Below are 15,062 nucleotides of genomic sequence, written 5' to 3'. Positions count from 1 at the left end.
ATTAGCCACCAACAAGCACAGGACAGGGTGTAATGTGTCGTTCCGTTTCTTGAGACTACTAGTTGTATGTTGTTTGTGCTCCCTCCCAAAAGCTAAGCTGGAGTGCCTGGTTTTCCGCCAGAAGAAACTGCTCCCCAGTGGCGCTACTTGGTGAGCGCGGTTGCTATCGAATAAAATTCACTTTCAACTTTATCACTACCAAACATGCACCGGCTGTTGCTGATTTGCCGCCACACAACACATTTGTCCCAGTCCTCAGGGAGCAGCAGCAGCAGCAGTGTTTTGTGGCGGGAATTTTTTATTGTCTCGCCCGACGACTTGCCCGACAGGAAACTAAGGTAGCGGGAAAAAAGCGAATAAACATAAACTTTAAAAGCTGCCCCTTCGGAACCAATAACCTTTAGATTTTCGGCAACCAAGAACGGGGAGGTGTCGGGTCTCGCAAAGACCACTTTCTTGGACGTGAGAGCATTTCTCATAAAAACCCCGAAGTACAATTGAAGTGAAAAACTCTGGGTGCAAAATATTTACTTCGCCCTTTTATCAGTAGCGTAGGGAAGCTGTCCATTCCATCGGTTGCAATTGCTTTCTTCGCCCTTCATACCCAGCATCATATCGTTCCAGCAGAGCGCCATCTTTCAAATGGCTGGCAGAGGGGTGGAAATGGATTGCATTTTCTGCCACCTCTTCGAGACGAAACCACGCACGGACACGGGCAGTACTTTGGGAGCTGTCCCCTTCGTGGGCATCGCCATGAAATGCCTATGCTGTACGCGAGCAAAAATGGCCTTATCCGGCCGACCGAATGGCAATGTTTCTTTATCAAAACCTTGCCACTCGCTGTGCTGTGGAGCTCTACCCGGCTGTTGAACTACTGCTTCGTTGGTGGTAAGTTTTCCAAGCGACGTCTTAAAGCTACACTCCCTACCAACACAGAGAGACAGAAGCTTCTACTAGACGTTGCCTATTTTGCGCTACCGCTTTTGAGGGTCAGAAAAATAGGGGAGGCTTCAATTTGGCTTAGATTTGGAATTGAAAATCGATACTGATTTGCATAACGGGAAGGCTCTGCCCGTGTTCTCGCGGTGAGGTGAAATACGAATCATTGTTGGGGCGCTCGAGGTAAGGTTCGTGTCCCAAAGGAGACTTTTATTTGCATCTTAGCAAAGGGGGCTGCAAGTTGTTTCGGGTATAAAGTAGGCCTGCTTGCGTATAGTGTAACGCGCTCCGAATGGTACGACAGTATTGGCGAAAGCCATGTTTGTTTGTTTTGTTGAACAAGAAAGTTGTATGCAAAACACACACACACACAAACACAGCAAATAACATGCGTCGAACGTGTTTGTACTAATTAAAACAGTATTTATGATCCAAAAAGTTATGCTACGTTACATTTTATGTTACGTTAAGTTAAGCCCAGGTTAAGCTGGAGACGCTGGCAATCTGCCTTTATCGAGGTTTAGTTATCACCAATAACATATTTTGTTACAAAAAATGAATACATTTCCAAGATATGATTTTATTTCGAAATCATCTCTGTTGTTTACACATTTTTCACATTTTCTATCGTTTCATCACTAAACCTATCTGATAGAAACTATACTGAGGGATAACTTGAGAACGCATTTGTCAGCAACGCTCACACTATAAATAACAAAAATAATTCCGAGTGGCAATGGCAGGAAATATATACATGTTTACTGTCGCCAAATTTCCTCTCTCATGGACCACGCATGTCGCGACAGTTTGAAAACTTTTGCCTCATACCCTTGCAAGAAGATACGTTGATTGAATCATTCGTCATTGTGTAATTTATACATTTATACCGGTTTTAGCATGAAAGCTAAGACATATAGTGTAGGTAGTTCAACATAGTATAAATATGGATATAAATGGTTCCAAATGCTATTTTTTGTGTTAAAAATAAAAGTTTTTTGACTTTTTGCTCTATTGGCACATTCATAAAATCCGCCTGACAGTGTGCAATTCATCCTCCATCTAATAGTAACGCAGATAATTTAAAGGTACAGGTACATTTAAAAACTTTTTCATTGTTTTGTTGCTTTTATAAAAGATAATAAATATCAACTCATCTTCTAACTTTGATTGAATCAGGGTAAATTAACAATAAACACGAAACACACTACATCAAAACGAAATTTAGTCCATACTTTCAGGCGTTTTACACCGCAAACGCATTCCACCGCTGTATTGTCGAACAGAAGGGTCCCCGAAATCACAGGTTCTGCACCATTGATTACCTAAAAACTGATACTCGCACAAGTACACTTCTTTTGTTATATTTCTCTTGTATATGTGTCTTCCCCATGTGTATTTTAATTACCCCATATCAAAGAAACATTCCAACACTATATTATTTTCAAGAAACAGCTGAGCCTTCGTAGTAGATTATCGTTATTACAATCGTTACACAACACCTTTGTTCGTCCTTCTGCAATATCCGCCCTATGTTTACTTAGCACTTGTAGATAAATTTAAGACCGTCCTACCTTCCGTTCCAACGCATTTTCTTGCCTTTGAACGGGAAAGAAACAGTAAATAATATAATAATAAGACCATCTGTTGCTAGCCACCAATGAGGCTGCTGTAAGTGGCACACCTTCTGCTGCACCATTTTTCCCCGACCAAACATCTCTCCCTCATCATGCAATCCCAAGAAGCACACTTTTTTTCATCTCTTTCTCTCGCCTGTGCTCAAATTTCCCTGCTATAGTTTGTGGTAATTAAATGAACCGATGCTTCGAACGCTGCGCTACACCCTTCCAAGAAAAGAAATCCACAACAAAACATCCGTTTTCCGACACTCTTAACTTTTTGCAAAAACGGGAGCACACACACCCACCCGCCCATAATCCATTTCTGCTCGTGTGGGCGTTTTGTGTTCAACCTTCTTCGTTTCGCATTAATACCCCGCGGGCTGCCAAGGGTGAAGTGCGCGCGGTTCCGGAACCTTCGCACGCAACCGGGACGCTGCTGGTGTAGATGTTATGTTACATTTACATGCAATTAGGACATAATTTCCTATGACATATGGGCGTTTGATTGGCAGCCGAAAGCACCTTCCGGCATCGTGACCGGATCGTAGGCACGGGTGAGAGTGATACGAGCGTGCCAAAAGACGTACCAAAAAACGGTCAATGCGTAAGGATGAGAGGGTCAAATGGGAGCGTAATAATGGTACGAACTACTCACACTAACCTGTAGACTGGTTATTTCGGGCTTCGAGGACATAGGTCTCTGATTTTCTGAGATAATTTTGAGGTTTGTCATTTAGATTGCATACTTTATACTCTGCAATGCAAATAATCGCCTAAAAGTATGCAACTTGCTGTACAAAACGATCCCAATTTTTATGTTTGTATAGTTTGACATCTATTCCAGCTTTCTAGAAGCCTTTCTTTCAGCATCGAAGAAACTAACACGTCTAGCATCCCCATCGCCCACAACATAACCATTCATTTCCGTTGCGTTTCCCTCTCATACCGAAGAAAAGACATAATTCTTTTCATCGTGTCTTATCTGTACACCGCTCCACCAGGATACACTGTACCGAGGGAAAGAATAGGCAACAAAACCAGCCCTTGAAAAGGATACATGGTACACACAAAAAACGCAGACACGACGCTACATGGAACGGAACCGTATTGTTTACGGGTTACTTCCGGCCTGCACCAGCTTTAGCACCACCAGATTCAGGTCCTAGCAAGGTCATAAAGCTGGCACTGGTTAAAGCCTACATCCTGCTCCTGTACTGTACCGTTGTTTGAAGCCAACCAAAACAAGGGGAACCAACCATTCCAAAAGAAGAAAAAAACGTCTCTCATGCTCTAAGGACACACGTGCCAGGAACGTGTTAACGGTTTGATTTACGATTGCAGGTTGAGCTGCTTTATTGGCTCCCGAGTGTAAAGGGGATCGGGCCGGCGAAACTCGTTTCCGCTGTACGGTGTACAAGAGGTGCAAAGATTTGGGAAACAGTGAAGCGACCTCAAATCTTCCCAAACGTCCAACTTGAGACATAAAATCGGAGGAAAAGGTTCTAGTGCCCTGCTGGCCTGCCGAAATAGTTCCCGAAAGCTTCTCATCAACAGCGGGAAAGTAGACGTCACATTGTTATTGTAAAAAGTAGGGTTGCGTACTTATTGCGGACGGGATCTATCCCCCAGCCTCCGTGTTTACGAGCATGACCCGATGGCCACGTCGCAAGTATGGCAAGACATAAACAAAGTACGTGAGTGTCAACGGAATAACCTTAGGATAAGCTGCAGACACAGGGCTTTATCCTTTTTCGTTGGTTCGTGGTGATTGGCGAAGGTCGAATTCTTACTACGAACACAACCTGTACTCGGGCATGTTCTTGCTTTGCAGCTTTGTGTGTTTTTTTCTCATTTATCCATGACATGATACGGTGTATAAACTTAATTTAAGCCTTAACCTTTATGCACCGGTCACGTTTTTAATTCACGACAAAAAAGGGGCTTACCCACAAGCCCCCAGAAAAAAACCCAAAGTTAGCTCCCGCATAAAAATTGGCTCTAGTTCTTCTAGCGTAGCTGCGCAAATTATGACATTTTGTGCTGTGTCTGACTGGCCTTCATAAATTGGGCACTAAACGAGCACCGGTCATTAAACTTTTGCAACCGCGGGAGTGCTCACGCCGCAGCAAGAAGGACTGAAGTGCTATAAAAATATGTAAGTAAGAGATTGCAGCAGTAGTAACAGCAACAGCGTCTTGGAATAAAAGTACAAGAGACATTTTTGTACTTTTTATTGTGCTCATAGCAAAAGAAGGCACAATTACATATCTTTTTGATTTTTTCGAGGCACACTAATTGTGTGTAAGTATGTCTTGCGTCCAAAATTGTCTTGCTGGCATGGTTAGAGAATTACTGGTACTATGCTTTATCTTCATCAATAACAAATATAGACGAACATATCCACAACATTTACATCTTTTAAATGTTTTAGTTTTTAAATGGCTCCGTTCAAAATGTTATAAAACTCACAAAGACCTTTTTGAAACACCAAAACACTGCTTAACATCCGATTAAGGAATATGAACCCGTTGTCAATAAGTACATTTTACTTATTCCCTTACCTACGCGACAAAATCGGCATGCTTTCACGCTCTCTCAGGTTTACTGATCTATTGGGTAGAATGAGAAAGCATGTCGATTTTGTTAGTTGGGTAGTTGCCTTAGCTATTGTAACGGGGATTGCATACTTGTAGGCTTTTCGACTCACATTCGACTCACACACTTTTATGCTTTTTTTGCCTGAAAAACACGTTGCTTTATCCCTTTCTAGCTTCATCTGTAACCAAAAACTACGCATCACGTGTGCAGGGGGTTTTCTATTTTTATTTAACAACTAACTGCTAGTTCATTTGGCCTTGTCGAGCCCTTTCCCTCCCCAAGGGACTATTAGAAACCATCAACCATGTCTGGGGGTGGTGAAATTTGATTGTCTGGACGCTGTCATCGATCGATCGCAGAGCAAACGAAAATGCATGTGAGGAATCACAAGACGCACGAATTGATTTTTCCTAATATTGTAGCAGTTCTTCCCTCCTCGATATGAACTTACAAATAAACTGCTACGCTATTTCGTCCAAATCAAACATTCACTTTTCAAGAACGCTAGAGCTAGAGCGGAAGAGCGAAAAAAAGCGTACGACACGCACTAACTAGTATCTTCGTCTTGTGCTATACCGGATGCTAAAAGTCGAATGCTAACTTGTTTCCTTCAACGCGTTTCAAAGGTTGCTAGCAATTGCAAGAACATCCCCTCCACCGCCCCAGAGCTCATCAGACAACGCAGTCACGTTCAACGCCATACTTACTGGTCGTGGGACGTCAACCGGCCCCTGTGTCTTCCAAGCGCCATTTTCCCTTCGTGGACGATTTTTTGTTCTCTCCTCACAACCACGCGTTCTCGCTTTTCATCACTTTCATTGACATTCATCAAGACTTGACTCACCAACGCCGGAAAAACCTTCCCCTCCCATCCGGAACGGAGCACTGCAAATGGGAGTTAAAAGGAACAGTTCTCGTTACGGGTTCTACCTTTACCTTTCTTTTTTTTGTGTGTGTTAGCAGACATTTGGTTTCTAATTCAACTGCACAGAAGAAGGAAAAAACAAGCTTCTCCATTACGGAATGGAATAAAACAAAAACTCATCAGTCTAAGCTCCAGAGTTGTCTTTTGCTGCGCAGACATAGAAAATATTGTAATGCTATTCCTCTTATGAGCTTCCGGAGCTTCCGTTCTGTGGCGCGTTCTCGATCAAATATTGATGACATGCAAATCATGAGCATCCAGTCTCTTCGGCTTCACTCACTTCTTTTGCTCCAGAATAAACATTTCGATGATGCACAACTACTGCTCGCTGCACGGTTGGCAAGCCAATCAAAAGTGAGGATCTCTGTCCCATCGTCGCTCGGTCAAGTAGTTGCGGTCTAAAATTGGATACACGCCTTTTTGCGACCAGCTGGAGCTACTTTTTGCCATAGCTCAGCACAATCAGCTGTAATTTTCATGCTAATAAACTGAAGCCGGTCGACCAAATCAAGTGCATTCCGATTGATGGCAAGGCACAACACAATGAACCATCAGCAAATCTGCATAACAGTCTATACATAATCCATCAAGCACGGATGCAAATTATGTCTCATTTCCATCACTATTGTATTGTGAGCCAAACGGGAGTCCTACGTGGTCCTGGCCCACGTCCACCAAGAATGTTCTATAAAATTTAATATTTCCAATTGCTGCATCGTGAAGCCAGCTCTTTCACCACACATCCCTCCCTTTCTTTTGATCCATTTTAAATATGCTCATTTTGTTTATGGACTAACGAACCGGCAAAAAAAGAACAGGATTGTACAGGATTCTCAAACAGTCCGTAGACTCTCGTCCACATTTCATTAATTATCATAATTGGCCTGAATAAGCTGGCCTACCGTCAGCCATTGCCATCGTGTTTTATCCTTTGCCAGGACACTATAATCCTGCCACGCGTCTTCTCAGGAGCCACCGTATCTGCACCCGTCTGCTGCAGCGTTCGCTGCCGCTCTATTTTCTTTTATTTCATTGCAATTTATCTTTCGTTCATGCTGCAGTGGAGACTACCTTTGGGTTTTTTCTTCTTTTTTTGTGTACAAATGTTATAGTCTTTTCACCTTGGTTACCAGAGCAGAAAGGGAAACAGACATGGAAAGGAACATGTTTTGCACAACAATTAAAACAAACTTTACACTGTGCAAACAGCTTGCTCTCCCACTGGAATGCAAAACAAGAGAAGGCCCAACAGACGATGAAATAAGTGAAAGAAATAGCACCTCCCGGCAAGGATTCGCTTCGCTTGTTCGTAATTATTCTGGTCAGCAAAACAAATCCCTGCTGTACCGCTCCGCTAAGCCTGCCCCGAGAATCCAAAAAGAGAACGAGAGTTGTGTTTTGGTGGTGCCGTGACCAGGATACTTACCGTTAAATTTGTTTCTTCATTATCCCACGGTGCATAATCCAACCGCCGGGGTAGGATCAGCATATATACACACACACACTCTCTCTTTTGCTTTTGGTTGTACACTTTTCACGCCGTAAAACGCTGAAACACGATACGCGATAAAACACGCAAAAAGTGACAAAACTTTAAACACACCACACCTTTCTTTCTTTTGTTGCCCACCGCTTGCTTCACTCTTTGCCTTTTACCGGAGGAGCCGGCTTTTTTTTTTTGTGCGGGCAAAGGTTGGAGGATGTTGGGCCAAATTTTGCACAAATAACGGCCGCACTTTTATTACGCCGACAAACCTCCCCCCTCGACAAAACTGCGCCTTCAGAACACTCTTTCACTATCACACTGATACGATACGCGTTACGCGAGACATTTTCGGGCGAATGGTTGCCTTTTGCTCGGGATGGAGAAAGACACGTTTGCAAACAAGCGTTTGCACAGAACACACTCTACAGTGACACACTACACACACAAACACAAAAATACATTCATGTAAAAGATACCTCACTACTTTCCCCTTCTATCGCCCAACTGCTGTAAACATGAACACACACGCGATGATCACAGTAACGTACATCCTTACAAGAAAAACCGCTGAATCTAAAGTTGTAAGAGATAGAGGAAATTCGGTGAGAATTGAAAAGAAGCTGCCTGCCCGGAGCTTAGCACGGAAGCCTTAAAACAAACGAACACAAACGCGGAACGAGCAGGATTAAACTTTACACTTTCGAAAAGAAAGCAGAACAAAAAATGGAGACAATCTCGACAAGAAGGAGCAAAGACACTCCACCGTGGAGTGTAGCTCCATCTGGCGGTTAGCATTGGAAGCCAGCGCCTTGTAAACTCCCATTCACACACTTCGGTTGCTTGCTTCACTGCCACTTGCGGCATAAATATATTAAATTCAAAGTGTAGAATGCAAGATTGTAATAATTTTTCACTTTTCACGTTTGCACGCTGCTCGAGATTTTTCACTTTCACTTTTAAATTCTTATTTTTCTTCTTAAAGAGGCCATTTTTTGGGCTTCCCTTTCCCTGCTGGGTTTTTTTTTGCTTTCTATATCACACTTTGACTTTTTCCATGAGCGAAAGGGAGCGATGGAGCAATGGCGTTGGCGATGATGATGATGTGTGGCCATTTATTATATTTATTGCACTGAAAACATTCCACCACTCTCTCACACACACAAACACCTTCTGATAGGCAGCGCACAGTTAAGCAAGATGAAATGTGTTTTCCCTGACACAGTGTGTCTAATAGAATATTCTCTTTCCGCCCACCGAGTACACCCGAAGCATAACAACCAACTTGCCAGCAAGATAGCTGCAATCTATTTCTTTAACAGCCAACGAAGACGCCTTCGATAGTAAGCCTTCATCGGTTTTGCTCCCAGGAGGGGCAAACACAGACACACACAAGCGCTGCCGTTTATTTCACGCTGATCCCTTTTATTGCCTTCAGTGGCAAAATTTATATCATTCTTTTGCTCTGTCTTCCGGGTGCAATCCTAACCGGGCCCGTTGGTGCAGTGTTTGGAGCTGGTATTCGGTTTCTATCGGATTCACCTTCCACACGGAGAGTATCTGCAATAAAGGAAGTACATAAAGAACAGCAGGGAGAGTTTCAAAATCAATGAGTGCACAAAAATCCGTCCAAATTAAAGTGATCAATTTGCTGGCGAGGCGTGGGAAATGGAAAGAAATGGATGAAAAATAGCAACTGTCAGCAAAGTGGTGTGCAGAAGCTTGCATGAGCTAAAGCGTAGAATGTATCGTTGCAACAAGTCTGTGGAGTGTGCACATTCTTGTTCACTTTCTGGGATGGATTTTGGAATCTTTCAGCTACAAAGTGAGAGTGATTGTATTGCATTGGAGTTCAATTTCAAGCGGTAAATTGCTTCAATTTGTATTCCAACTTCTGTGACTTCCAGTTTAGCGGTTAAAGCGATCCAAACAATCCTATCTGAGCTACCATCTTCAAGACAGACCAAACATATCGGACGCTGTAGTTGTACTTTACCCTTCCTTCTTCACCAATCCAATAAAAACGGATGTAACATTTTCCAAACCTCCTACCCGAGCAGGTTCGTGCTAATTTGACAATAAATATAACCTCCGATCGACATTCAGCGCGCTGTGTGGATACCAATTAAGCATCAACGGCAATACCACACACCAACGGACGTGCCGGCGGCTGCCGGCTTTCATGCAGCCAAAAGCGCTAAAGGTCTAAAGGTCTTCTTCTCCTCCACGAAGAGAGAGAAAGCGTCTTATCACTGTGCAATACTTATATATCACTCCTACCTTCAATTACCTTTAATTAAGACATAAATTTACGCTCATTGCAATGCCCGTGCGGTTGACCGGCTATTGTTGTTGTCCGTACTGCACGTCCGTACGCCGCGATGGGAAGTGTGATGCGCCATTGGGTCAATGCAGTGAAGATGCAGAAGGAACTGTGTATTCCGTTGTGGACTCTTATTATTTCCTCTTATTATTTAACTGTAATGTACAATATTTTAGATGTACGAGCACAACAGGGTGGTGAAAGAATTACGATATACGTTATGCTTATTGCATACTTTTAGGCGTTTATTGCAACAAATTCTACGATTTGTTTCTGTTGCTCACAAAACCGCCGTAAAGTATGCAATTTACAATACAAATTCGCCTAGATTTATATATTCCTAATTAGAAGCATTATTTTTAAGATTCTGTAATTGTCGAACTGTACTTAAAAATGTAAAACAGAGCTCATTCATGTTTTTTAAGTGCACAAAACCAGCTGACACTTCAAATCTCCGTCTCAAGCACCATCGTTAACAAGATTGTGTTGTAATCAATCCGAAATGTACTCCAGAAGCTCCAACGTCTCCAAGATGACAAGGACAGCTCGTGTAAAAAGGGTTTTCGTACAAAAACCTTCATCCAGTAACTCTCGACCCAGGAGCAAACATACGCCACCAAACACTTCTTTTAATTTGTCTCTCACCTTACAGAGCATGTCGTGTCGCTGGCGGAATGTTTTGCCCACTAACAGGACCTTCCAAGTGTGTAGACATTGCCTCGATCGTACTAAGGTGTGACATCCCTTCCCACTCTCGCTTCGTCGTCCATTCAGTCACATTCGGTCACAATTTATTTCCGATGAACAAACGAGGTTAGATGAAAGCAATTTATCAACGACACTGTGGCTCTCCCTCGCCGTGCGGCCACAGTGCAAAACCATTATTCTCCATCCCGTGGTCTTTATGTAGCGACTAGAATGGCGTAAGATGAGCGAGAGAGAGCGAAAGCCATTCGTTCTCATTGTTGATTCATTTTCATTAAATTCTTTTACACTTCTGCACCCGCTTAGGGGAGTGAAAGATTTCATGCTTTCCCCGTGTTTTGCGCATTCCTGCAAAACGACCTACAGAACGGATACAAGTGGGAAACAGAAACCTACCAGCCCCTAGATTCGCTCCTTTTCTGCTTCACTTGTGTGTATGCAAAATGTAAACTTTTCTTTCTAATTACATTATTTCGATTCACTCATTGTAAACATAATTACGATCATTTGTTATGCTCCCCCTCCCCAAACGTTTCCTTCGCAAGGAGAAAGCCTCGCCATGTCCTGGAGAAGTGGGAAGTGTTCCACCCTCTTGCTGCACACTTTTCGCTCGCATATTATGCGTCCGGCCGGTCGGCTCGAGAGGGCTCGATACAATCGAAGCAACAACACTTAACACAATCCAGTTTTTCCCCCAGGTTTACAATCGACAAAATACAAACGCGCCCCTTGCCCTGAGGCACTTGAATGAATATTTTACTACCATCCTAGGCCAGCCACTTGAACGCGGAAGCGATTTCCATTCAGGTGCAATCAATCGATCGTCAAACGAAAAAAGGCAGCGGCAACCATTACCATAGCAATCGAGCCACGCTTCCTTGGCGCATTGAATAACGAATTAAACAATTCGAAGCGCAAACTACATTAGCCGGCGAAGGAAGTGCATTTCGGCGTATGGTTGCACACTGCGTGGCCAAATGCACCACAACAAACTCCGTCCATTCGGGTTGGATCGATTTTTCCGTAAACAATTTTAACGCTTCCCACTCCCAGACACTCTGCGTGTGAGTGGGTTCCTCTGAGTACACACATTGGTGCAAAAATAGAAGCAACAAAAACAGTGCCGGCTCACGACGGCCCACTTGTGTTTTTTCGTGAGATCGTTGCACAGACGCCGGATGACTCATAACACCTGCCCTGGGAAAACCCTATCCGAAGAGAGCGAGAGAAAATGCTGTCAGAGATGCTGCTCACACAGGTGTACCACACTCCTCACTCACCGCAAACCACTCTCGATGGTCATCTGAAATGCTCTCCATACATGAGACAACCAAAAAAAAGAAACACTTCAGTACAAACGAACACGATGTTCCCTTTTGCGCTAATCCAATCTCGTCCCACTCTCCACAGTAGACGCGTACACTGCCTTTCGTGCGATAGTGGTTTGAGAATTTTCCTACCTAAGTCCCTCAGGATCAAGGAACACAACCATGTTAGCCACTGTGCCAACCTCAAACACATTCCCGAGTGCAGTCACTGTGCCTCGCTTGCTTTAGTCGGGCTTTACATCGCTCTTGTTTCAGCGCTTCACTTTGCATCCGAGTTTTCCGAATGAGATTGGCATAAATTTGCATGTTAATGGGGTTTTTTTGTCCGAAATCGAAGAGTGTGTGTATGAATTACTTCTTTTTTTTGTTCTGAAGTTTTTTTTTGAATATCGATTCTATTTGAAAACCATTTTAGATACAGTCAAAGACGCATCCTTTCAGCATTCTCTGGTATGTCCTGTTTGCCTTTCATTTAGGAATATTTTTCATGTACGACGTAACACATTTAGCAACACCAACTACACGAAACTTTCACTGAAAATTGATACTCAGTAATTGATCGTAAAATACAATTTTTAGACCTAGACAACAGTTTTTGCCCCTAAATTGTACCTCTTCTAATATTTGTCACTAATATTTGTTTCGAACCCCCAATTTTTGCCTCATTTTGGACTAATAGACATCAAGTTTTAACTTCATCGATTTTACATCTCACTTAGTTGAAGGTACTGTTTTTTCCAACATTTGATTAATTAATTCCAGCAACTAATAATTTAAATACTGTTAGAGAAAATATTACGTTCCTAGGGTTTTATTTTTGAAAGCCCTAATGGAGTCTTCTGAGTTGGAAAGGATTTTCTGGATCATAGCGTAATCGTATTCAAACTAGTGTAAATGTACCATTAGTGGTGCAATTTGTAGTGGTACAGTTGTGGTTCAATGGATTTAAAGTGTCAGAAAGGAAAATTTATTAATATTTTAACACATAGCGATTGGAATATGTTTTAGCCTCGCAGTCACAACCATTTTTACCATGAAACACATCAAACTTATGAAAAAATACATATTTTTGTGACTAATTCGATGTACCTATAATGGTGGTATGGTTCCTATAGTCGTTGTATAGTGTTCCTATAGTGGTGGTAAACAAGAATGCCTCAAAACAGTGTATACTATCAATATAACTTAGTTTTGAAGCTGTTTTCGTGTGAATAGTAAGGATTACTGCGATAATATTGATTTCTTGCATAAATTGATCGTAAAAATGTATGAATTTGGTTGATGAAAATATTGACTAAAGTACTGTTATAACACCTGTCGTCAACTCACTCCCGGATGAGTACGCCTAATTTGAATTCGATTTTTCACTCGGCCAGATATGCGAACTTTGGCCTATGTTTGGTAAATTACTTACAGAAAACTCATTTCTGTTGCTTTTTTTTAATGAAAACAGTACGACATGTCAAAAATGTCGTGGAAAATAATCTAAAACTACCTGTTTTTACTGATTTTGAACTAAGACCACTATAGAAACATGCATGAGTTGTGTGCCTATAATGGCACTATGGTAAAAAACACTTATATTAAAAAAAATACGTAAATATGGTCAAAAGGCAACGAATTTCAGTAAAGCAATAACATTTCATCACAGCTATGTTAAAAAACTAATTATTGCGTTATTATGTGTTCATTTAGAACAATAACAAAGATATGAGTTCCGTTATGAAATCCTAATAATTTTGGAAAAAACGTTGACACATTTCACAAAACAATGGATTTTTCGGTCACTAGGTAACGGAATGGCCCCGTTTATCTTTTAAATCCTTTGTAAAAGGCTAAAGAAAATTTCACACTAACGTAAATAACTTAATTAATTTTAATTTGCCGTGTGGAACGCATTTTAGTGCAATACCACCACTATAGGTACGTTTACCCTAGATCTCATACGTTTACAGGTACATTTGCATTTTTAAAATGACAGCAACTGATTCTATTAAAGATAATATTTAGTATCACCGACTCTGAAACTAGTATATTAGCAACTGGAAAAACTGAACCAGTTTTCGACAGTGTACGAATTTTCGGAAAGCAAAATAATGAATAGTGAAATTTTGCAAAAAAAACGCATTGAAAATTGTCTCAAAGTGCTTCACGAAGTTTCACATTAATTCCTTGCGTATTTTTCGAAATATCAAACAAAATGAGCAGATTTAACATGTTTCGGCAGTTTTACTGTCATCCAATAGTTCGCCAGGTTTTTATTATGAAAAGAACCAAAACAGTAAACCAATGAAAGTGTGGTTTTTATGCAAATGCTATGGTAGAAGAATTTATTCTAGCCCACTTTGAATTTTAAAATTACGACAAACAAGTTATATTTCACTTTTAATACTGCCAAAAATAGGAACACGAATAATTTTGATTTTTTACAGTTCAAATTAAAACAATTCAAAACCACTGCAATGCGTATGTCGACAAATATTGTGACATTTCTCGTGTCAAATATAACCAATTTCACCAATAATTTAAAAGAAAATAATTATAATAACCAAATACTGGTATGTAAGGTAACCAACATTTCAGGACCCTCGAATATTAGCAAACACAAATGGTATTTGTCAATCGGTTCCATATTTGCCCTAAATTTTCAATCAGAATCGTTATCTTTTTGTCTGTCGCTTGCGTCTATGAATCGAAAATTCCGATCTCAATTAACGTCCCCACGAAAAGCCAAACTTTCCATCGGATCGTTCAATCGTTTCAATTAAAACAATAATTTTTCTCGTACAAAGATGCTCAATTAAAACCAATTTACAGGAAGCTCAAACAATCCAAACTGCCCAAACTCTCAAATCCCCCACACAGCAGCACACAATGAAGCAATGCATTTCCTGTGCATTATTTAACCCACACCGAATGATACATTCCACCGGTTGCAGTTCAACCGGAAGGATGCATGTTGAAAGCAGTGGAAAACACAAAAAAACCCACACACACTTCAATCACAGACAGGCGCGTGGGCTGGCAGACAACACAGCCATTTCCATACCTTAACCACGGGAAAAACCACTCGCTCGGTTTACAGGTGCGTGAAAATGATAGATGAAGGTTCCCGCTCGATCCTCCATCTTCTTGCCGGGCA

The 15,062-nt window shown here is 41.6% G+C and overlaps 1 protein-coding gene across 1 annotated transcript in view; it reads right to left on the bottom strand.

Annotated features, from left to right (window-relative positions):
• LOC121597071 (1-acyl-sn-glycerol-3-phosphate acyltransferase alpha-like) overlaps positions 1-15,062 on the bottom strand; it is a 56,675-nt gene that overhangs the window by 32,208 nt on the left and 9,405 nt on the right. The window contains exon 2 of the mRNA XM_041922566.1: positions 7,508-8,140. The gene's annotated coding sequence lies outside the window, so the exon portion shown is untranslated. The remainder of the gene's footprint in view (positions 1-7,507; positions 8,141-15,062) is intronic.

The sequence above is a fragment of the Anopheles merus genome, chromosome 3R (assembly GCF_017562075.2).
Source record: "Anopheles merus strain MAF chromosome 3R, AmerM5.1, whole genome shotgun sequence".
NCBI classification, from domain to species: Eukaryota; Metazoa; Arthropoda; class Insecta; order Diptera; family Culicidae; genus Anopheles; species Anopheles merus.
Note: the sequence above shows the minus strand (reverse complement) of the source record. Positions and strands in the feature narration are given on the sequence as shown.